We start from the raw sequence: 6,000 nt of genomic DNA, 5'->3' as shown, positions 1-6,000 counted from the left end.
GATCCATCAGAAGCTGGAAGAGAAGCATGGAGCAAATTCTCTTACATCCTCCACAGGGAACTAACTCTGCCAACATCTTGATTTCAGGCTTCTAGCCTCCAGAACTATGAGCGAATACTTTTTTTTGTTTTAAGTCCCCCAGTTCGTGGCAATTTGTCACTGGCAGCCCTAGGAAAATAACACAACCCCATCTCTCTCCATTAACCCCCAGGTGTACACTATGACTTCTTTTTTTTTTTTTTGCGGTATGCGGGCCTCTCACTGTTGTGGCCTCTCCCGTTGCGGAGCACAGGCTCCGGACACGCAGGCTCAGCGGCCATGGCTCACGGGCCCAGCCGCTCCGCGGCATGTGGGATCTTCCCGGACCGGGGCACGAACCCGTGTCCCCTGCATCGGCAGGCGGACTCTCAACCACTGCGCCACCAGGGAAGCCCACACTATGACTTCTTTTAACCTTTTTTCTTGTCAAACTTTCCAGTGATGAGCACGCATTACACTTCTAAAGAGAGAAAATAAACTTTATAAGGAAAGAGGGTGAGCACGTGAAAATGCAAAGCTGGAGGAAGAGCAAGACCACCCAGAGCCTGGCTGAGGTGGGAGCGTGTGACTCTACTCTAGGACTGAGACACACGCGGGTTAGCTCTCAGGATGGAAGACTGAAACCAACTGTGTCAACAAGATTCCTGTGTATTCCAGAAAGTTCTTGCACAGGAAGATAAAACTGTAAACAAATATTTCACTGTTGGCTTTGGAAATTCCTGAAAACCAGTTTATTTAATAAGGACTTGTACATTTGGGCACATAGCTCCATTCTCAGAACAACTGGCTGCTCACCTGGGCAAGAAGTCCACTAGCCAAACAACCATTTACTTATAAAGACTCGCTCTAGGGCTCTCGCCTTGCTGTGGCCACCAGTCCTAAACTATGACATCATGAACTCTTCCCAGTCTTGAACCACTTGAACTCAGACCCCAAAAACCAGTAGGTATCTGCCCTGGTCTCCCCCTTCTGAGACGCTTCTGGGGTTGGTCAGGGTAGAGCTGCTGTCTCTGACTGCGCTTAGGTAAAGGACACGGCTCTGTGTGATGCACAGGCTACTCTGGTGGTCCTTCTGGGAAGTCGGCAGTCAACAGCGTGTGTGTGTTTGAGTGTGTGTATTGCGTGCTTGCTTGTGTGAGAGTGTCTGTGGGAGGAAATATGTTTGCACGTGTGTGTGTGGAGTGGCCAGAGGTTAGGCTGCAGAGCCCAGCAATTTATGAAAGGTTTTGAATGCCAAGCTAGGGAATCTGGATTCTCTTCCATAGGCAGTGGGAACCTAGAAGGCTTTAACAGAGAGAGGATGACATGTTTAAGTGAGTGTTTTGGAAAGACCTGTGATCTCAGGTTTGAGAGCACTTCCAGGGCCATAGATAAATGTTTAGAAGATAGTCACATAGTCAGAGCATAGAAGTGGACAACATTGTCAAACAACGATGAGGTGGATTAAAAAGACGGATGCTCATTCTTTGCCACTCTCCCATCAACGGGTAGAGCCTATTTCCCTGCTCTTCGAATCTGTGCTAGCTTTGGGACTCATTTTGACCAACTGAAAGCAATGGAAGTGACACTGTGTAACTTCTGAGCCTAGGCCTTAAGAGATTGGCAACTTCTGCTTTCCTCCTTGGAATGCTTTCTTTTGAAGCATCTTCAAAATGCTGCCTTTTGAATCAGACTGTAAAAGGTATGAATACCTTGAGACCTCCATGCTGTGGGGCAGCCCAAGCTAAGCATGTGAAAAGAGAGAGGCCACATGATAAAAGCACAGAGGAATGAAGCCTTGAGAATTCCACTCCAGTTCAGCACCAGCCGAATGCAGCTGAGTGAATGACCCCAGGAGATGTCATGTGGATCAGAAAAGCCACCAACTGAGCCCTCTCTGAGTTCCTGACTCACAGAAACTTGAGCAAGCAAAATGGTTGTTTTATGCCGCTAAGTCATAAAGCAGTTTTTTATGCAGACAACCCAGACAAACAGCTAACATTTCTTGATTATTCTATGCAGTATAGTGCTAGATAATAGTGTTAAGGTGTCAATTATCCATGATTTGGTTTGCAGATTCAATGTGATCCCAGCCACTTAGATTTTAATATTTATGATTAGCATTAGCTATATTCCCAAAAGTATTGTCTATTATATTCATTTTTAAAAAAATATTTATTTATTTATTTATTTATGGCTGTGTTGGGTCTTAGTTGCGGCATGCGGGATCTCTAGTTGTGGCACTCAGGCTCAGTAGTTGCAGTGTATGGGCTTGGTTGCCCCGTGGCATGTGGGTTCTTAGTTCCCCAACCAGGGATTGAACCCCTGTCCCCTGCATTGGAAGGTGGATTCTTAACCACTGGACCACAAGGGAAGTACCTCTGTTATATTCTTAACTTTTCTTTTTATTCATAAGTAATTGCTGAATCAAAAATTTCTCTGAATATATATATATATATATATATATATATATATATATGCCAAATAAGATGTGAGCCAAAAAGAATCCAAATTTGTATCCTAAATTAGCCACAGATGCTATCTTTTAATAAAGCTTTCGGAGAAAAATGTATAGAGCTAAGCCTCGCCTCCTTAATCCTTGAGGTCATGTTATTGTTTTCCTCATTTCATTGAGGGGGACGCTGAAGATGAGGGGAAGAATGTGAGGGAAAGGAAGGATGGAACTAAAGGAATTTTGGATACAGGCAGAGGGGAATCAGATAAGGCAACTGAGAGGGGACACCAGAGAAAAGAAATGGTGTGGAGAAGCCAGGGGCTCCTGCCCTTAGTCTGGGCTTCCTTTGCAGGGTCTGGATCTCAGAGAGGGATGCTACCTTTGGATTTGAGCTGGATCCTGGGTTTCTTGCCTCCTTCCTTCAGAATCCTCAACCAATGGACATCCAGCTCCCAACTCCACATTAGAATTTCCAGGGAAAACCTGGGTTTGGGGTGAAGACTTACTATTATTATTTTTTGGAGGTGAGAGGTTGGTAGCCGGGAAAGAGAGGCTACTTCTAATCTACTACATTGATTAGTTGAAAAATACTTGCCTCCTTGGATTTCAGTAGCCTGGAGAAATCCACCCCTTAATGAGGAGTTTCATCAGCTATTGATTAATATGCAAATCTATGCAAATAACATGCAACTCCTCCTGTGCCTCTGGAGACAGGTTTTTTTTCAACAGGATTACTTTACTGGGCCAATTCAACTGGGTAGAAAAAGCCCTTTGTAAATGGGATTTTCATATTAATAAGAGCTGCCATGGATTGAATATCTGGCATTTGATGTATCTATCTATTTATTAGCCTCCAGCACAGAACTGGGCAACCTCCAGACAGCACCTTGGAGTTGGAACCCAGTTCTGCCTACCAAGCCAAATAATAGGAAAGCCATGATCTTAAATAATGCTCTGCCTCTACCATTAGTTTGAGGCATTTCACCCAAAGAGCCAAGTTCAAAGCCTCAAAAGTCAGTGCCAGTTTCTTAATTTCAACTTTAGGAAACTTACAGAGTATATGATAAGAGTTTTTAAAAACAACATTTTCTCTTTCTGACGATAAAATAACTATTGACAGGCAGATAAAAATGGAAGTTAAGTGCACATTCTGGGGTTGGGGGCCTCGGTTTGAGCTCAGGTCCACCACTTCCCGACAGTGAGAAAGGGGCGAAGTGACTTTTAACCTCTTTTTGTGTCTCAGTTGCCCCATCTGTAGTCGGGAGATAACTCACAGGGTTGATGTAAGGATTAACTGAGTTTATTCAAATAAAGCCCTTAATTGCCTTTGATATTTGCACTGTACCATCTATAGCCAATGAGGATCCTTTTGAGTTGGCTTTTGTGTCCTTTTGAAATGACCCCCTTATTCTTAGATAGCTTCCCTGCTTTCTGTACAGCTGTCGCAGGCATTTCCTTCCTCAGACCTGGAACCAGGTATTTCTGCATGATCTCTGGTTACCTTTGTGGGGAATGGTTGTTGGAGACCACAGTCTGAGTTGTACAATACCCTGTACTACTGTTCAGGCTTTTTCATTGCTTCTAGACCTTTTCAGTGGCAAAAATAAATAAATAAATAATGCATGAATACTGATACAATTCAAATTGATCATTCCCTCATAATGATCTTTTGACATAACTTCTTAGGTTTTATCCTTGTACCTGTTTTCCCTTATAGTGAAAATTTTGATTTCTGATCTCATTAACATAATTATAAAATTCAGAAACCTATAGTTAGACTGATAAAGAAAAAAGCAGAGAGGGCTCAAATTAATAGAATCAGGAATGAAAGAGGACACATTATGACTGATCTTACAGAAATAAAAAGTGAGTCTATAAGGAGGTACTATGAACAACTGTATCCCAAAAAATTAGATAACCTAGATGAAATGGGCAAATTCCTAGAATGACACAAACTACTAAAACTGACTCAAGAAGAAATAGAAAATTTGAATAGACCTATAACAAGTGAAGAGATTGACTTAATAATCAGAAAATTTCCCACAAAGAGAAGCCTAGGCTTAGATGGCTTCACTGGTGACCTCTACCAAATGTTTAAGGAAGAATAAATACCAATCATGCAGAGACTCATCCAGAAAACAGAAGAGGGGAAAATATTCTCATTCTTTCTACTATTCTAAAACCAGACAAAGACATCAGAAGAAAAGAAAACTACAGACCAATATCTCTTAAGAGCATAGATGCAAAATTCCTCATCCCAATACTAGCAGACTGAATCCAGCAACATAGGAAAAGGATTAGCACCACAACCAAGGGGTATTTATCCCAGAAATGCAAGGGTGGGTCAGCATATAAAAATCAGTGCAGTTACCATATGATCCAGCAATCCCACTCCTGGCATTTATCTGGAGAAAACTCTAACTCGAAAAGATTCATGCACCCCAATGTTCATAACAGCACTATTTACAATAGCCAAGACATGGAAGTGACCTAAATGTCCATCAACAGATGAATGGATAAGGAAGATGTGGTATATATAGAAAATGGAATATTACTCAGCCATAAAAAGGAATGAAATAATGACATTTGCAGCAACATGGATGGACCTAGAGATCATCATACTACGTGAAGTAAGTCAGAGAAAGACAAATGTCATTGATATCACTTATATGTGAAATCTAAAAAAAATGATACAAATGAACTTATTTACCTAACAGAAATAGACTCACAGATATAGAAAACAAACTTATTGTTATCAAAGGGGAAAGAGGGGGGTAGGGATAAAATAGAAGTTTGGGATTAAAATATATACACTACTATATGTTAAATAGATAACCAACAAGGACCTACAGTATAGCACAGGGACCTATACTCAATATCTTTTAATAACCTATAATGGAAAAGAATCTGAAAAAGAATATATATATTTTTAAATTTTATTTATTTATTTTGGGCTGCATTGGGTCTTTGTTGCTGCTCACGGGTTTTCTCTAGTTGCGGTGAGCAGGGGCTTCTCTTGCTGCTGAGCACGGGCTCTAGGCACGCGGGCTTCAGTAGTTGTGACTCACAGGCTTAGTTGCTCCGCGGCAGGCATGTGAGATCTTCCCGGCCCAGAGTTCGAACCTGTGTACCCTGCATTGGCAGGCGGATTCTTAACCACTGCGCCACCAGGGAAGCCCCTATATGTTATATATATATATGTATATATGTATAACTGAATCACTTTGCTGTATACCTGAAACATTGTAAATCAACTGTACTTCAGTAAAAAATAAAAATTAATAAAACAGGTTATATAAAAAAAATCAATCAGTGCAATACACCATATTTGTAGAATAAAGGATAAAAGCTACATGATCATCTCAACAGATGAAGAATGATAGCTCAGGCAGGCAGAATTAGAGCTTTTATACATGAGTGGGGCTTATCATTGGGCTGACACACACGACTAACTCCCTTATTCTTTCCTGGCATTTTGTTCCACCTCCTTAGAGAGCAGAGCTCCCTGATGTTTTGCCTGGGGGTAA

Source organism: Globicephala melas, chromosome 2 (genome assembly GCF_963455315.2).
Source record: "Globicephala melas chromosome 2, mGloMel1.2, whole genome shotgun sequence".
NCBI classification, from domain to species: Eukaryota; Metazoa; Chordata; class Mammalia; order Artiodactyla; family Delphinidae; genus Globicephala; species Globicephala melas.
Note: the sequence above shows the minus strand (reverse complement) of the source record.